The sequence below is a fragment of the Abramis brama genome (assembly GCF_963993115.1).
Source record: "Abramis brama genome assembly, chromosome: 19".
Lineage (NCBI taxonomy): Eukaryota > Metazoa > Chordata > Actinopteri > Cypriniformes > Leuciscidae > Abramis > Abramis brama.
Window position 1 is genome coordinate 12,021,997 of NC_139981.1, and position 19,944 is coordinate 12,041,940.

Below are 19,944 nucleotides of genomic sequence, written 5' to 3' on the forward strand. Positions count from 1 at the left end.
GAAAGTGCAAGTGTGCACTTCTGCTGCAGTGCACTTTCCTAGTGGCTTTTCATATTTATTTCCCCTTCTCTTTTCTGCTGTGGGAGCTTGATCATGCTTTTTTTTTTGCAGGCAGGGGGTGCTTGTACTAGGGCTGCTTGATTATGGCAAAAATCATAACCACAATTATTTTGGTCAATATTGTAATCATGATTATTTAAAGGGGTCCTATTATGCCTTTTTACGAAGTCTTGATTTTGTTTTTGGGGTGCTCTAGAATATGTTTTCATGCTTGATTGTTAAAAAACGCATTATTTTCACAAATGCATCATGATATTGTCAAATGATATTGTTACCATGTCAAAACTATGGTAACCCAAACAGTAGCCTAATCGACACCTTTTTTGTGTATTCTGTGGGCGCGGATTATTTAAATGAGGAACATTATAACCTAATAAGATCCGGAAAAATCCAAAGTAGTCCAAACGATCCATTTGTTGTAATTCTTGAGAAGTGGATTTTGTTTAATAAAATATCTCCCTTTGGAGTGGACTATGATCTTTGTAACCTTGCAGATCTTTTTTTATGCTCAAACAGTAACATTGCAGACTAACTAAAGTTGAAAAACATAAAAAATATAAAATAAAAGCATAACATTTCGCGTTTATTTGACATATGTGCGCACCCAAAGCTCAAAATTCACTTTGTTTGCCTGTGCTTTGCCCCGTCTCGGAGGGCGCAAAAGCCTCTTGCGGAACTGCGCGTGTTCTCTTTCGTGCTTTTGATAACTCTTTATAATATCAAGCAAGGTCCCATTTTACGAAAGTCGTGTTACTTTTTTCCCCCAATGATTTGCATGTTAGATTTGGACTTTTAAGAAGTGAAAGTGCACCGCTGGAAAATAAATGGAATGGAGAACAATAATAGTTTTATCCGATTATTGTATTTTCATAATCTTTGGAAGTTCCCAGCGATTTTTGGAAAGACAATAATACAAACTGAGCAATTGTTTTTGTGTGTGTAATGTTAAGAGTGTTTGTTTCAACTGGGAGTGTGCCATTTTAAGGTTTCTTTCGTATGTACACAGCCAAGCAGGCTTTTAACATCACTAGCTTTGCATTCACTGACATTTAAATGTTCTTGATGTTCAGTGAATTATACATAAAGACCAATGCATGTTTTAATACTAGCCCCGCTGTTTGGAGCACAACGCAACTTTTCTGCATTCATTAAAAAGGCATGGCACTTAAGTGAATATCATAGGCCCGTCGGTGGCCAGGCATCTTGCTACATTGCTACAGTCCTACATTTGCCTTTTTAATCTTCGTTAGATCTGCATAGGATGTTTGTATAGTCCTGACACAATTCTGTGAAGCCTGCGGGCCACAGCAATCAGCCATGCAGATCTCTCTCTTGTTATTAGTGTGGGACCACAGAGACTTTTGCCTTTTATCAGATACACCGGCCTGAGATTCATCTTTTGCCCAAATGTGCCTATTCATCATATAGCGCAGTTGCATAATTGCACAAAGGGGCTTATTTGCAGTCAAAATAATTAATTTATCTTTTTGCAATTTCATACATGTAAAAATATATAGGTATTTTGTTCTTAATCAAACATGTAGCATGTCTTCTGTCACAAAGCTCTTGTGAACAATGTTAGTGGAAAAATCTCATATCGAATGTACTGTACACAGATTCTCACACACAAAAAGCAATGGGTCCTGCTTGCAGTTACCACTTTCCTTTATAGAAATCATATCTCAGCTGGCCCACCAATCATTGTGGAGTGGGAGGGTCACTTTTATTAACTGTCTCCTCCTGCTGGGACGCAATATGCAGATGAGATGGGGGTACATATACATGCAGGTACATTTGACCTTGCATTTGAAAGCAACATCTTAAACCAGCAGACTTTTTCCAAATAGCATGTCATTATCTACTCACCCTCATGTCGTTCCAAATCTTGTATGACTATCTTTCTTCTGTTGAAAACCAAAAATGATAAGGATAATCCGATGAGCATTTTTTTGGGCCGATCACTGGAAGCAGTATTGGCCGATACTAGGGGTGTAACAATACCGACTCGTGTCACGATTCGATACATATCACGATTCTGAACTCACGATACAATATTATTGTGATACTCCAAGACATATGGTAAAAGGTTAACAAAAAACAATTATTTGATATGCTAATTTTGGCATTACATTGGGATTGGAAATTAATAGGCTTGGACTGGGTGCTTGTAACCCAATGCACAGGACAATGGTGACCCCAGAATATTCATGATTCTGAAATACAGAATAATTTTAGACAAATATGCTTACACTCTGTCACTGACTAGATATATTTAGATATATTTTCTCACAAAGTCATTTTCATTTTGGGTGAAATATACACAAGATTGTCACTATCCACGATACATATTGTTGCATTTTTGTATAGCGATATATATTGTGACACGATATTGTTACACCCCTAGCTGATACCGGTCATCGCAATAAATAGGCCAACTATTCCTAACTAGAGGTGGGCGATATATCGTTTAGACGATAATATCCAAATTGTTGTCTGGACGATATGCAAAATTGGGATATCGAATATTTCATAATTTGTACAATCCGACCCCCTAAACATGAAAAGAGCTGAAAGAAGTTAAAGAGAAAACAAATAATGCACATTATAACCTTGACGATAGGCTATTGACTCGCGATCTTCGCAGTAGACTAATGAACGTACCGGAGAAATGCACATTTTTTAAGCTACATAGTTTTATTTTGTTTTGTTTAGAACCTGTTTTCTGTAAATATATTTCACATTTTTTAGGCCTGTGAGGCGAGTAGGCTACGGTCCGGTTCATGATAATATAATCTCCAGTTCAAGCACCTTATGTTGTGATTGCTAGCCTATATTTACTTTTTATGTATTAAATCCAGGAAATTGGTTAATGAAAAATTTATTAAAATTAAGATACAATTAATACAAAACGAAATTCGTTTTAAAGAAAGGCTTTGTGCTTTCTGTTTTGAGGTCTCTGTGAAAGTTTGAAAGTCTTTTGTGCCGCTTTCAGAGCACTCGCGTCCATAATGGAGAACTGTCACGTAATATTGTTTTTTCCTCATAAATGCAAACACGAAAAATAAAAGACAAAAGACTTTTTTTAAAAGACAAACCATCAATTTTTTGAAAAAAAAAAGATGATTTATAGCGTTTTGAAAATAATTTTTTGTACTTTGAATTTATCATCAACAATATTGTTGTTTGATTTAATAATCACTATTGCAAGAGGTGCCTAGTTCCGTTTTTTTAATTAATTTTTTTTGTAAGTGGAAAAAGTAGGGGCTACCTCAGATTCTGTTTAGTTAGCTCCTTTATTGTTTTTTCTATAGCCTACAATAATAGGTCAAATGCAGCAAGTCAAAAAACCAACTGGACCTTCTTTGCCAGTTTGCACACATTTCTTTGAAGGATGGCAAAAATATCGTCTGAATATCGATATCGAGATATTGGAAAAAAATATTGAGATATTCATTCATTTGTCAATATCTCCCGCCCCTATTCCTAACAACAATATATTTTAAGTATAAAAAAATTAAGATGAGAAAGTATCATGAATTGACAACTCATGATTTATTGGCAAGCAACATAGGCAACATATTCCATTCCCTCTCTTAGAGGTGATTAGGAACAACTTAGAGCTTAAAGGAGACATATCATGCTTTTAAATTGTTCCTTTTTACATATAAATCATACATTTGTAGTCTATATAAAGCGGGACTGCAATGCTTGGGTCTGAATTCCTCATTATTATAGCTCCACAGGCCCCTTTTCTACCCCTTTTCTGATGTGCGTCTGAGAGCAACTCGTTTTGGTGCGGTCTCTTTAAATACAATTGAGACACTTCATACCCCGCCCCCTCTCCAGGTTGTAGCGGTGACACTCGGTTCAACTCCACCCCGTTCGGCCATTTTTGTAGTTTGATAGCAGAGATACGATTATCTAGCGGCACAGAAACTTTTTATTCACACGTTATTAACAAAATGTCAACAACGGAAGACTTGTCCAGCCAGCCTTACATGTTCGAGCCAGAGACGGAGCAGGAGCGAGATGAAAATGAAGACGACGAACCTGTAGAACAACGTCTTCATATGGATGTATCGCAATGGTGTGTACTGTATTTACACATGAAACTTTGGTTCTTTCGACCTTTTACCACCGTGTCGATTTATTTTGATTAATATGTGCGAGGGAGAGAGAGCAAGACAGCGTCTAGTTTGGAGACGGTGATGTCTTGTTTACACTTTAGCCTGGCTCTGAAGAGAGAGAGTGAGCGCGCGCGCGACCGGGTCTCTCTCTCTGCTCGTTCTTTCAGTTAAACATGCGTCCTGTAACAAGCGCGGCAGTTCATCTACATTAAACGGTGTAATGAAGCGTGTGGGTTACTACATCCAACAACCGAACATTTTAACTTACCCTCTCGTAACTTCTGCATCCTTTAGCTTAGACTACAAAATTGCAGCGAGAAATAAAAATGGCGGATTGCTCGAAGTGTTGGGCCGGAAGTCAATGTCCTTATTTGGCAGTTCCGCTGCAAATACTGTGACGTAATAGTTCAAAAAACGTCATAGATAACAGAAAAATCGGAACAGGTTGAAAAATATGACCAAAACAGAATATAAAGATATCAACGAAGCACCTGAAGAGAATAATTTCATATTTTCTGTACTTCTAAACACTCCAAATATACAACAAAATGCATTTAAGGGCTAAAAAAGTGCATTTGGCATGATATGTCCCCTTTAACAAATACTGTATTTTGTTCCTGTGAAATAATAAATTAATTAAAAATAGTCCATCAAAAAAGTAATCAAATGAAAAGCAACACTGCATACTGTAGTTTTCACTGTATAAATTAGATATAGATTAAGCCTACCAAATCTACTTTTTTTTTCCGTCTTTTCCTGTTTGATTGACATTGACTCAGACTGCAGCAGGAATATTAGGCTGCTGTCACTTTCAGACAATTGCACAGATCCATTAGCCTATACTGTTACAAATGTGACTTGTTTCCCTACTGTTTATGTTCACTTAAAGCATAACCGACGGTGTTTAAGTGAATACTCGCCAAGCTGGGCATTTTGACATATTTCTGAGTTTTTAACCATTTAGACGCGAACCCAAAGTTCACTTTACTTGTCCTTGTTCCACTCGTCTCGGACTGCACATACAGAAAGCCACTTGAGGAACAGAATCACTTTCCTGCCTTAATCCACTCTTAATAACTCTTTTTATTATCAAGCACTCTTTTTACGACAATCACTGATCTAGCTGATTTGGGCCTTAAGTTTGGGCTTTTAGTGAGGAATGAAAGCGCAGCACTGTGAAGGAAAGAAATACACTAAAATAGAGACCACGGATCAAACTATATAAAGCTATTATTGTCCGATAACGATCGGTGCCCGATGAATCAGAGCACCCTTAATGGTTTTGTCCATACAATGAAAGTCAATGAGGTCCAAAACAACAATGGATTTGTATGGAGAAAAAAAACGATTTGAAAGTGAGTAAATGACAGAATTTCCACTTTTGGCTGACCTGTCTCTTTAATGCAGTTCTCTATACACAAACCCAGGAATGGGTAATAATGAAAGGCTTGTTTCCTTAGATGAGATGCACATGCACGCTGCTCGTGTGAGTTTTATAAGCAGTGAAGGATCAGTGGTCTGTGCTGCTTGAATAGATCTCACAGCTGAGAAGAATATTCCAGTACTGATTCCATTTGCATTAACTCGGGGAAAAAAACAGCACTTCCCCTCTACGTGTGATTTCACAGGTCAAGGTAATGCTCATATCTCACCTGTCAGCAGAAGAATGGCAACAACAGGGGTGATAGAAAAATGCACACACAAATACAGATACAAGCAGAGGTGCAGAACGCTCTGTACCAGAAGATAAATTAGCTGTTTTGATGCAGTTCCTCTCTGCGTTTGTTCGTGGCTGTGGATTGTGGCTGTGCAATCGGGGATACTTGTGTTGTGTGTGTGAAAGAGAGAGTGTATACGAGTGACCTTTTAGTGGTTTGGGTTTCCATCGGGGGCAGATTAATTACTCTGTAGCATTAGCATGACGGGCCATGTGCTTGTCAGCTCGCAAATGTCACCTCATGAACTTCAGCCACTCTGATTAGAAGTGAATGTACTTTCTTAAGAGATTCTCCTTTTTTCATTGTGGAATGTTTTCCCTCCGGGGGCTGATCTCAATGCATCAGCAGGGGTGTGCTGAGCCCACCCAAACCTTTTGCACCCAATCATTTAGGCACAGATAGTGTTAATCTGTTTGTTACAATTCATGCATTGATTAAAAACAATATAAGGATGTCGATATAGAATGTCAACGATATAGAATGTCAACATGTGAACCTATAGAATCAGGTCCCAAATCTGCACAAGATGTCAGCGCCATATTAGGGCTTGGCGGCTTTACTCATCACCAATGGAAGAGAGTGAAGGGGAGCTCCATCTTTTTTTACACTCTATGCTTCTTGCGCATTAAAGTTGCGTAACTTGTTATAGGGCTGTAAAACGATTAATCGCAATTAATCACATCCAAAATAAAAGTGTGTTTACATGTGTGTGTACTGTGTATAATTATTTTGTAGCCTATATAAATACACACACATGCATGTATATATTTAAGAAATAATTGCATGTATATACTGTATATTTATATATAATTTATATTATATATAAATATAAATATTTTATATATAATTAACACATTTTTCTTAAATATATGCACATTCTCATTGTGATTTTATTATCTCTGTTATAGTATTTTTTTATGTTGAAGTCAAAAACCAACAAGATATTTTTTTCACCATGTTTCCAAGTTTTTTACCTCAGGTTAAAAAAATACAGAAAGAATGCACAAACTAAAAACACTAAATAATTTTGTGATTTATTTCCATTTGTTATTTTCAAAAGGAAAACAGAGCAGAGGTCACCTTTCTTTAATTCCAAAAGGAGAGATGGACTTTTGTTTGTCTATTATTATTTTGTGCTGTATTATTTGGTTACGGTGTTATTTCGGTTTCAAAAAGCAGCAATAAATAACACTTTAAAATCTAAAGAGTGTTCATGTGATTTTAAACATTAGTGTTGTGAAATTAATGAATGCATAATAATCATGATAATAGTGAAACTGTGATTATTCCTCAGACTATAATCATACCAACAAAATCTATTGTCGTTGCATCCCTAAATGTAAATTTTTTCGTCCCACGGATTTACGTGTCTTATGTATACACGACAAATACAGCGTTGTAGCCTAACCACAATTAACCACCAATAATCACAATAAGCTCTGCCGTTTTGTTACTTTCGATAAGAAACAAACTGTCATCTTTCAAATTCTGTCCATTTTATCACAAAATTGTGGCATGACATCACAATTTATCATAGGCGCGGCAGCGCGGAGCGTGAGTGAATGTGATCATCTTTTCCTCTTAATACTAGTTACAGAATAAACATGAATGAACAACTGAAGGTATGTTGAAAGATACAGTACAACTTACTGAAACACATCACATCAGTGTTTCAGCTAAATATATGCACTATATTGGCCGATACATTCATTATATTTTATTTAACCTGTTTGTGATGTCTGTAATGTAAGTGTAAAGCGTAAATGATTTCAACAACGAATTGGAGTAAAAACATAATTTTATAATTAGATTTAGAAGTTAATACAGAAACTGCCTTACGTTTGCCTACAATTTGTTATTTGAGTGTTGTTGATTTATTATATCTAAAAATAAATAGCAATTGAATTTAGGCTGTTGTTAACCTTTTAATATTATAGTAATGTGCAAAAAAGGGCTACCTATACAATTTACAGCATTTGCAGATATTTTTTCATCCTTTTAATTATAATTGAATTCATGAAAGACAGAGACACAATTTGTTCAATAAACCACTGTTTAATAAAAAAAAGCAATTTTATGTTTAGTTTTCTCCCCCCGTTGTACTGCACGGTATAGAACCGAACAGTGACCGTGAACGAGGTACGTACTGAACCGTCAGTTTTATTTTTGTAGTCAGTTTTGACTACAAAAGTAGTTTTGTTTTTTCTAGTCAGAAATATTAGGGATTGAATTTGCAATGCATTTTTGAATTTGGCAGCAGTATGCTTTTGATATTCAAGAGTGAGACTGATGCGCAGTCATGCTTTTTGTCTGTGCATCTCGTCACGTTTCAGAGCAGGTGCGCACCTTATCAACTTTAAACTCTCAAATTTTCCTTGTGTGCTCTATACAATAGAGATATGTCTTGCTTATGTCTCCTGAACATGGTCAGGTGCAAGGAGCTGTGAGAGAGAATCTCTGGAGTGTCAGTGTAGAAATGCTGGACTCAGTCTTGTGTAACTCTCTTCTACTGTGCTGATTTGCTACATACCACACAGGTAAAATCCCATGATAGACTACTAATCCTCACCTTCTGGCAGACTGTTTACTATCACTCTCGCTTCCTCTCTCTCTGTCTCACGGTATTTTTCTTTCTCTCCTCCATTCTTGCTCTATCCCCAAGTGGGAGACTCTGGTTTACAATAGGATTAGAATCCCCATCCACAGTGGAATCCGTCAGGCAGAGTTATTAGTGTTGCTTTCGGTGTGTTAATTGGCAGATACAGCAGATCACGTTGGCAGTGAGAGGTCCAAACAAGATAAACATTGTCCATAATCTGCTAATGTCAGAAGAATCTTTCATTGAGTCTGTCCAGTGAGACATGTTTCTTCATCGACAGCATCAGAGCTCATCTCTAAATATGACCATGAACTCTCAGCAATCTCTCTTTTTTTTTATTTATTTTTTTATACATGCGTAAGAATAAAGGTACATGGATAAACGATCTGCAATACTGTGTGCATGCATAAATGTGTATAACGTGTATGAATGATTCATAGCTGAAGCCAATAGTATTGCATTATTTATGCACAGTGTCCAACGGCTGGCCGGCTCATCCGTGAGGCTCAGGGGGTTAAGTGTCAAGGACCAGCATCCCCCGATCCCTCAGGTTCTCGCCCCAGAATTCCCTGCACTAGGCGTCTCGTGCAGTTTAGACTTGGACAATAGAGTGCTGCTCCTTTCTGCATGTATGAGGATCCAGAACGATGCGACTTCTGCTTCCTCATGGGGAAAATGCAGGTTGATGATGAGTTTGTATTCATAAAGCAAGGGAATCACATGAAAATTAAGCATATAAAGGTTTGTTTTGACCTGGTTATTTTACCTTTAATTTAAATGTTACAGCAGTACTAAGCCCTGATTTCTAAAAGAAATGCTCAAGGTCAGAGTTTTTTGTGTGTGTGTGTGTGTGTTCTTAAGTCATTCAGTGTCTTTTTCCGCTCATTTGGTCTGAGGAATATAGGAAAAAGACAGGTTACATTGATGTAGACCTGAACAGCAGGGGCTCAATTTGTGGAGCTTCGAGCTGCATTGGTAATGATCCTTCTCTCTCTTTTTCTCTCTGCAGATCTTTGGCTCTGCTGATAAACTCCCTCCAATAAGGTAAGCTGTGTAGATATATCTATGACCATGTGAATATATTATCAGATTAATGGAAACCATGATAAAAAAAAATTTCATAAATAAGAAATAGAATGTTAAATGTAATCTTTAACACATCTTCTAAAAATAAATATTAATTTTCATACTGCACGTTGTTTTAATGCATACATTTACTTAGAATTTATTATCATTATTTAAGATGGTATATCATTTTAATTTTCGGTCATAACATGAAAATAATCATCCACCAGAATTTTTGTATCAGTGCATCCCTAGTCTAGCCTGGAAATCCAGACCTAAATCTGAAAGATTAATGGTCTGGCATCGACTAATGAAAATCGGCCAGCTCGAGGGGCGGCACCAAGCATGCATTTGAAAATCTCACTGCACGCAATTGGATAACACTACGACCAATCACAACAAGCCCCATACACTCAGCTACCAGCAGAGCTAACTGGTAGATTAGACTCTTGCCGTATCCGGTCGGCAAAACAGCAAAAACACCCTTCATGCAAAGGACGATTCGAGCGCCGTCTTCTGTTCCTCTTTTAGATAAAAAGCCAAGTCTAACTCATTCATTGTAGTGGAGCCGTTTCAAACAACTGGTGTTCGTCCATAGCCATCTTGCAATGTTTACTAATGACTTCGACGTCACAGCGCTGTCGTCATCTGTTTAGCTCGCCTCTGGCGATATACTATCTATATCAGATAACCCAATGTGATTGGTGCAGCTCGGATACAAGGGCATATTTAATGAGCATCATTACTCGACGCCAGAGTAAACTCGCTGAGCAAATTCAACTTGTGCTCTCGTGAGAACTCTGGATTTCCAGGGTATCCCTAGTATATGTGTATCATAAAGAAAAGAACAAGTTGTGACTATCGGGACATTAATTCATGGAAAAATGGCGCTAGAACAGGTTTGTCATTCTAACGGTTGAAAATAGAGGATAGAAAAGCTCAGTGTAAAACAAACTCAAAGTGAGATAATGTGGTGGGGGGAGTAATCATAATGGAGAGAGCAGCCATCTATATCAAATGTGCGCCATTCGATTCTTTGATACTTTTATGCTATAGCAGCATAAACTCAGGTCCCTTTGATATCTTCACGCAGTAGCAGCATAAACTATTCCCTCCATCTCCGATTGCTCCCAGGCTGAATGGAAAATATGACATTTAAATTTTTTGCTGCTTTGAGGTGATTTCCTCTGTTTAGGCAACATCTCGTCTCTGAAGTCGGAGTTTGAAGTCTCTACAACAGTGTAAAAGAGGCACAGCATTCATGCGGAGATCGTTTAAATCCCTTCCGCTCATATGTTGAAACAGTGTTGTGATGACCAAATTTCTCTCTCTTCAACCCCTCCTTGTTTCCTCCACCTTTCCTCTCCTCCTTTCTCTTCTCGCCCTCTTCCAACTACATCTGACACCTCTCACCCCGCTGAGGATGCCTGTTGTCTCCGTCTGCCAATCTGTTTTTTTACTGTAGAGGATGTGATTAAAAAAGACAACTTTCTAAAGGAGGCCATGTCACATGCTTAGCTTATTCTTTTGGCCTACCAGCGCTAGTTTCTTTCTCTCTTTTTTTTCTCTCTGCAGTAGCTTCTAATGTGGCTGTGTAATTTATGGTAGGTTCGGGCAGAGCTGTTTAATGCCCTCTCTGCCATCGGCAGCCTACGTGAGCCCCTGCAGAGATTCATCTGTGAGGAGCATCTAAATATGAAACAAATGAAATGCAGCAGCAGGAAAAACAAAACCAGGACAGATGATTAATGTGATTTACTCAGCCAGCAGACCTGTAAGTTTTCTCCACCGGTCCCTCGCTCACTCGCTTGCTAACCGTGGGACAGATCTTGTTTTAAACCGCCTCCCAGATGGGCGGCGAGTGTGAGTGCAGGTTGAAGGCTTTTGCTGGTAATTGCGGAGCTGCAAATGGATTTCTGTAACACAAGCTGTAGTGCATTTAATGTAGTTTGATCCACATGCTCAATCACAGGCTGAAGGGTGACCTCCAGCATGGGGCCACGCTGTCTCTGTGTTTACCCAGGGCAGGGTCTCACCCCTCCTCCCTCCTTGTAGCCTCCGGCCCTACGCCTCGCATCTTAACCAGAACTCGCCAGTCATGTTAGCTCACACACACTTCCTCTGTCGCTCCAGATCAGCCGCAAACAAATGCAGACCTTCCACATGTCTTATTCCTACATTCATATGGTCCTATGAAATCGGATTTTTTTTTCTTCCCAAATTCATTTTTTTCTGGAATCTGTTTCAATGGTTTAATTAAATTTATTAATCAAAATAATTCTATTTGAATTTTTCTGGATTTATGAGTTAATAGAAATGTATTATCAAATTAAGGCATAAAAATAACAATTTATTAAATGTATTATTATTACTTTGAGGATTACATTTTACTGTACAATATTAATATATTTGTCATAATTTCTCAACCAAACTTTTATTTTAACAAGGTTGACGTGAAGACCTATGAGTTTCTGTGTGTATCTGACAACAGTTTTTTCAAATGAAATGATGAAATGTTGGAGAAGTGACTTTCAGAGCAGAGCTGGAGATTAAGTTCAGGGGATTGTCCTCCATATAGTGAGAGAGCAGATGCTGAAAACACCATGAGCATCATGCATGCTTCAGTACGTGTAGAAAACGAAACCGCACCACTCATTCACACAAAGACATGCATATTTAAATAAGTCTTTTTGTCCAATTTGACTAAGTGTACAGCACTACTTTAGAAATTTTCAATTTTCAAAATGTAGTGACATTCAGTGTGATACGGTACGTACATTCCAGTTTTATTATCTAGATTCTTTGATTCCTTCTGTGTGTTTTGTTTCACAAAATCATAGGGCCCTACATTCATGACCGTGTTCTATTTTCTCCATATGGCAGCATGCTTATAAGCAGACCTCATAGATGGGCTCAATGCCCAACAGGCTCATCTGTCCCAGTTAGCTAATGGCTTAACTGGATTAGCCGGTTCCCCATGCGGGCTGATCAGAGCTCATAACGCTGATCACCTCCATTGATCCGATTGATCAGGACCTTGCTTATAGTGCTGAAGTGTGCGGCACTGTTCTGTTCCTCTCCCTAACGTGTCCTGAGGGGACACAGACTGCCGCTCCACACAGATGGGCCACCTGAGGATACATGGGAGGTAATGGGGTGAATGAGGGGGAAAGAAGTTAAACCGAAGGCTGGTTTGAGACAGATGGAGTGAAACTGAACCTGAGACGCAGTGTCTGGTTATTGATGGGCACTTCCTGTCATCAGTATTGGCCTCTTGTCGTCTTAAACCAACATAAGGCCCTGCTACTAATCAGCTGTGGTAATCTGCATGCACACAATCAGTCCCGCATTGACCTGGCAATCTGTCATCCAAGATTTGTCTAGAAATATATAAATACGCTAATCAACACGTCTTGAAGAGAACAGCTGCTTGTGTCCTTTTTCATTTCGTATGCTGCCATCGTTGCTGCTTCGTTTTCAAAGTTATCTTAAAGTCCTCGTATTTTCTCTGCCACTTTTGCTAATGAAGTGAGATTTTTGGAAGCTGGGACACCATCCAAATGAGACCTTTTTCCTCTCCTGTGTTTTTTTTTTTTTTTTTAATCTTCACCCCACCACCATTCTGAAATGAGACATTCTGTATCAAAAATTGCACTCCTTGATGAGGCCCTCACCAAATTCATTTCCTGCCTGTTGTGATTGATTAATTGATGTTGTTAAATGGCTCCTTTGGTAATGGCTTTTCAGTATGGCATCCAAAATGAGAGCCAGGCTAAAGCACAGTCTGTCCCAGTCCCTTACGGCCAGAGCAGCTCTGTCTTTTCTCTTCACTGTGATTGTTAGTCTGCCGTGTTACATCACAGGGGCTGTGCCAGTGCTGACATCACTCAGCTGTGCCCTAATGGAGCAGGTTGGCTCTGTTTCTTTTGTTTAAGTACAGGTCAAGGCACAGTGTAGCTTTGACAAGTTAGACACCTTCCTGCATTCAGCCATGGAAAGAAGGGACTATATTGCTTTGGTATCTTGCTCCCGTCGTATTTAAGCAGGTGGTGTCCATTTCGCTGATCAGCCTTTCAGGCTGTGTTATGGCTGGCTGTGGATCTCTTGTGGATCTTGGAGAGAAGGAAACCTGGGTTAGGTCAGATTGAGTTCACGCAAGTGACAGGCTATATTAATCAAGTCACTCATTGAGGTCCTTTTAGTTTGTCAGGTCAGTAGCACATTATACTCATACCTCAGCTTAATTCATTGTGAAGAATGAATTTCATATTAACTGCACAAGTGTGGTTTTTAATAATTTTATTTTTTTTGCATGAAATGCCTATTAATGTCATCATGCTGACAACATATGGGATAATTTCCCTATTATTAAAAACTGTTATATATATACAATTGTAATATACATAAAGTTAGATATTTCTTTGTATTTGTTTATATTATAGTTTACCCCATTGCAATAAAATTAAGCCAAACATATACAGCACTGTGCGAAAGCCAGTTTAATTAGCCTACATCTTTTGCTGTGGTGTGTCAGTGTCAGTAGGAAATATCAGTTTACATTTCCAAACATTCCTTTTGCCATTAAATGTAATAATTCAGTGAGATTCTTGTATGTCTGACAACAGCCAATATGCTCCACACAGAGTATGCTCACCACCATCGAGTCTTTCTGTGATTACATGAAGAAAAAAAAAGAAAAAAACTGAGACGACTAAATCCTGAAGAACTGTGGCAACGTCTCCAAGACATTTGAAGAAAACATTCATATTCTAACTTACGAATTGGAAAGGAAACAATTCTTTAATTCTGGATTTTAGCCAAATCTGGTAGCAACACCCTGGCAACCACCCAGAACCGCTTGACATCATGGCAGTTTTACAGGTGCAAGCACAAATTTTTTCAGAACATGTAAACATCTAGTTTACACTGTGCTTCAAGACTATGTGCCAGTCTTTTCCATTGTTTTCCTGAATTCTATGTAAATTAGACCGCTTTGGGCAACACTTTCTACAGATGTTTAAGAAATGCATTGAACATTCAATCTATACTTGGTTTCTTTCTAATGGAAATGGAGCCCTGAAGCTTTAACTTTCAACAAATTCCATCACACCTCTTAGTCATAAGTCACACGCTCACACACACCAGTTCCCTGCCCCGCACTGGCCCATGATCCTGCCGTAATGAGTGTGTACCCCCGCCCGCTGAGGTTCTGTCTCATTAGCTTTGCGCTAATGGAGCCCTACAGGTCTGGCTGCACCGACTTCTCTACTACCAGACTAACGGTAAGCCATCATGATGGCTATTGCCTGATGGACAGCTGGCCGGCTGACCTGAACCGAGACCTCATCACCAGGGTGAATTCATATTGCTTTCACTGCTGCTGTCATTACTGCTGACTGTGCATGAGGGGGTAATTTGTACTTGGCTTGCTAGAGAATTAAGAGCAGCGATGAAGAAAGAACGAGGGGGAAGAAAAGGAAGTCATCTGAACCAAGGCCTCTAGGGTTGCTGCAGTGCAGATGGCCTTGTCAGAGAAGAAACTGTCATGCTTCTCTCTCTCTCTTCCTCTTTCTCATTTTGTGGGGTTGAGGCTGGACATTTGTCAGTGTCGCCCACTTCCCAGCTCTCCCTCAGCTATCACAGCAGAGACAGGATGAGGCCATTGGCAAAGACCAGACATGGGGTGTGCTCTGAATCTGTCTTAGTCAGTTTGTGTGTATGTTCATGCCTGTGTTTTGGAGTTTGTTTGTGTGGGAAATGGTATTCGTTGCATGTAGCAGACCTGTGGAAAAGGGATGTTTTTAACTCGCCTTTCAAATTGTATTCATCTCTTATGGTGCCTGTATGTTAAAGGTAGGAAAATCAGGGGGCGATTGAATGTGTGCGTGTTTGTGTGTGAGCGAGGAACACTTGGTAGTGTTGATTGCATGCTGCTGAAAAGCTGAGATGGCACGTTTCCAGGTGCTCTGAGTGAGACTGTGAACAGTGCTAGTCTGGCAAATAAAGCATCCAACAAATTTCATCCAGACACTCAATAACTGCATCAGGTTTACACTCACGACATGATGCTACAAGACTTCATCAGTGCACCAGCTGCTCTCTGCTACACCTTTCAAACTAGGTAACAAGCAACTTTCATTTGCACAACCCCACTTGTTTGAAAGAAATGAATACTTTTATTGCAAAGATGCAAAAAGTGTATCAAAAGTGACAGTAAAAAAATGCTGTATTTTAGATCAAATAAATGCAGCCTTGGAGAGCATTAGATGATTATAAAAATAAAAAAAACACTTTAAATAAAAAAAAAACAACACATTTGACTGTTTCTACTGGAACTACAACAGCGAAATAATGTGCGTATTGGTGCATGCAATTTGACTTGGACACCAACAGGCACACAGTGACAGTGGGAACTGCTGAGTCATTTATAGAGAGGCCAACCATCATTGACTTTTCTCCCCTCAAACAGAGTAACCCGATCTGATCTTGAGATGTGAATCTAAATCCATTGCAATTTGAAGCTGTGTTTTTCCATCAGCTCAACTTAACACCAGCACAACTTTATATTTCTACCAGCTTTACAATTGCAACTTTACACCAACAGCATAGCTTTACCTTACCTTGTCACTCCAGCAGCTGCTCTCAGCAGGGGTAACCAAACACCAGTGCACTCCCTCTCCTCCACATCAAGCTCAAGGGGGAATTTCAGCAGTGCTCTAGTCTAATATGACTTCAGTGTTTGGTGTTTATGCTCAATAGACTGTTTTTTTTCTTTTTTCTTTTGGAGTAGACTAAGAATTAACAAACAGAACGGCACGTCTTACAGCAGATGCCTGCCATTGGCATAATACAAAGATGTGATAGCAAAACAGCTCAACACTGTGTTTTCTGCTCTGTTCATTGTGCAGAGATCCAAACAGATGGCTGTTCTGACTTCAGATCAGTCTAAAGTTTAGCAGGAATGATATGGCCGCTTGCTGTGTTTCTTCCTTGACTTTCCCTCACTTCCTGTTTACTTTGTGTGAGCAGTATGGAGCATGTAGAGAGTGAGAGCGAAACCGAGCAGATATGTGAGCTTGAAAGCCGAGAGCCATCCGTAATGAGCGCCTGCAGCTTAATCACGTACAGGAACGTTTGGGATCTGTTTCCACCAGAAGGACGAGCGGAGTAATGAAGCAGCCGAGGAATGAGAGAAGCAGAATGCATGTGAGGACAGAGAGAGAAGGAAGAAGGGGGTAATGGGGAGAAGAGACGCCCAGAGGGAGAGAAAAGAGGAGATGAGGGTGCAGGAAGTTTCACTGCTTCTCTGGGTGGAAAGAGGAAAGATTATAGGACAGATAGATGTAGGAAAACTATCTAAGATGTGTCCAGATAGCTGGAAATGGTGTAAAAACAGTAAATAGCTTCAGGCTTACAACTAGAGAGGAATGAAGCCCAGTCCATGCTGACATTGGTTGTCTACAAGCATTATAGTTTGGTTGAAGATGTTATCATAAACAAATAGTGCACATGGTCAGTCACGGCACACATAGAGTTAGAAAGTAATGTTCACTCACACAATCCCAAACACAGATGGAAAGTAAACCAACCCTCAGGATTGCCGCTCTGGAATGAAGAATAGTGATGGGTAAGGAATTCAACAAATCTGGTTCAGATTCTGATTCATTGATGACTGCATTAACAATTTATGGCATCCTCCCTTTATAATACAAAAAAACAAAGTTCAACTACATTTAAAATTTGACTACACAGTAACTACTTGGTTAATTTTGAGTTGAACAAGACTGAGTTAATGACACTTGAGACCAAACAGGTAACTAATTTGAGTCTTTTTGACTAATTTGTTAATAATAACAGCTCAAAATACCAGTAATTTAACAAATCTTATCACACTATGTATATGTTTTTGTGTGCTGCCGGCTCATACGACACTGTTATTTATTGTCTCTGTATTATTTTTACTATGTATTTCTCATCATATTCAATTCAGACTACCAGCTGATGGCTCTGCCATAATTTCTTTAGTAGTGGAACTACAGATTCAGCAGCGGCATAAAGTAGTGCAGGAAATAGTCATTTTAGTACAGCGTTCAGTTCGCATAAACAAAATAATGCAGTCCTTCAAGAACAGCTAACGCAACTGAGCACCGTAAATCATCATTCAGTTCCTGACGTTTTTACAATAAAATATTCTCAAACCTTATGAAGAATGACTGTTGCATTTCCATCCAGACGTGATGACTTCAGAGCAGAGAGACCATGCAATTCTCAGTCACCATCAAACAAGAAGGATTGTCTGTGCCTTTGTTTGTGGTGGTGGTCATGCTCTCTCATCTGGCCTGTGTGTCCTTGTTAGCAGTAGCCATGGTGTGCCGATATAGCAGCCTGTCCATTCATCTTTGTCTGTCTATCTCACCATATCCACCCCTAGAGAGTCTGTTGTTTTCGCTCTCTTTTTCTCCCAATCAGCATCATAGCTTGGATCACCCTATATCAACCTAGCTTCCATTACTACTTTTAACTCAAGGGTCTTTTCTAATAAGGCATTTGTTTTAAGCCAGTGCACACTGCAAGACTTAGTGGCCTGGACACATTTAAAGACTTAAAAGTTTTGTATTTTCTGTCGTGTTTTCAATGTCATGGGCATTGTTCACATCATCTTGATGTCAACTTGGAAAGGCTTGTTGTCATTTTGCTCTAATTGCACAGAACGGGAAAGAGGTGAAAAATATAGATGTGACGAACGATGTCTGGAAGACTTGGGCCACCACTTCCTACTGCTCATCCGTTCTCTAGCTATTTCATTGGTTGTTGAACATACTTCACAAACCTGATGACCAGTCTAGTTGTCAAATAAGTTTGAATCATTGTCATTAGAGATGCACCGATTGATCGGCTGGTGACCGGAATTGGCCGATTTTCACGTGATCGGCCAATGACTGGCGACCGGCCGGTCAGTCTGACATATGCCGATTTTATGCCGATCAAATGCACTCGGGCGCCGCATGATTAACATCGCGCAACACCAGCATCACACGTGCACATGGAGCGCACATGTAGGAAACCTCGTGAATTACGGCCGTTTCACACCGCAAATGTCAGCGTCGCGTGAGCAGCAGTGAAGCGCGGGTTTCGGCACGGGTCTCGGCACGGGTCTATTTTTGCTGCTGCTCACGCTCAATTAAAGTGAAAGCACACTTTTGATGGACAAACTAAAAATGATTTCATACAAAAAGTGCTCAAAATGCACAGAATAAGAATGTCTAGTGTGTTTTAGAACTCCAGTAGGCTATGTCAGAAAAGAAAACGAAGACTCAAAAATATTTGTAGAAGATTTACCCATTTAACTTGTTTTCATTATTCAGTTTTGGTTGCAAGTATGGTTATGATTATAAAAAATAAAGTAAACTAGCCAGAAATTATAGAAATATAGAAATATCTTTATACTGCAAGGATATGCTGTGTATTTCCCACACCAGGAGTAATTTATATAGTTCTATTTTATAGTGCTTATCTGTTAAAAAAATTATCTATGTTCTATGCAAAATGTTCTATTAAAGAAAAGATAGAAAATAAATATTTGTGTGTGCTGTAAAGTGGTTAGAAAAAATGAAATCGGAATCGGCTAAAATCGGAATCGGCAGGTCAAACTCAATGAAAAATCGGAAATCGGAATCGGCTAAGAAAATTGTAATCGGTGCATCTCTAATTGTCATAACATCTGCTGAACATGTCTTCTAAGTGTTGACGATCACATGCGGCAAGTTGGCTCACATCTGTGGCTTTTTGTTGCAAACCTTTACCGGCCTTCTGTCTTGTGTGTGCTGTGCTTTACGGTGTGTTGTAGTTGTTTCATCTTGCTGTGTGTGAGAAAATATGGGGTTGTATGGTTTTATTTGATATCCATTTCTTTGGTGTTATTGTTTTTGAAAGCTTGACATCTCTCCTTCATTTGATCTCTTTCTCTCTCTGGCTCTCCCACCTGCAGGCTGATGATCGTCATCAGGATCTGCAGGTTGTTTTAGTGGCAGTGACAGTCGTTCGCTGTGTTGTGGGGCTGGTGAGAGATAAGCTGCAGCTGATATAAGTAACAGTAAGGGTAAGAAGACAGTAAGGGAATTATGGTGGGAAAGATTGTAGGTTCATACTTAAAAAATGTCAGAGCATTGGAGTGCAGATTGAGAAGTAGAAACAAAGTTGATTGTTTTTTTTAATAGTTTGATAATTGATATTGATGCTTATTGCTGTACGGTAAAACCTTCTCAAAGAAGTTGTTACCTTATTTTCTGGAAAATACGTTTTACTGGGTCAAAACTGCATTCTTGAGAGAAAAAACACCAATAAGTTACATTGGTGAATATTCCAAAATATAAAA

The 19,944-nt window shown here is 39.1% G+C and overlaps 1 protein-coding gene across 7 annotated transcripts in view; it reads left to right on the forward strand.

Moving 5' to 3' along the window:
* ndst2a (N-deacetylase/N-sulfotransferase (heparan glucosaminyl) 2a) overlaps positions 1-19,944 on the forward strand; it is a 118,047-nt gene that overhangs the window by 41,933 nt on the left and 56,170 nt on the right. For all 7 annotated transcript variants that reach the window (XM_084093805.1, XM_084093804.1, XM_084093807.1 and 4 more), the window contains exon 2: positions 9,514-9,548. The gene's annotated coding sequence lies outside the window, so the exon portion shown is untranslated. The remainder of the gene's footprint in view (positions 1-9,513; positions 9,549-19,944) is intronic.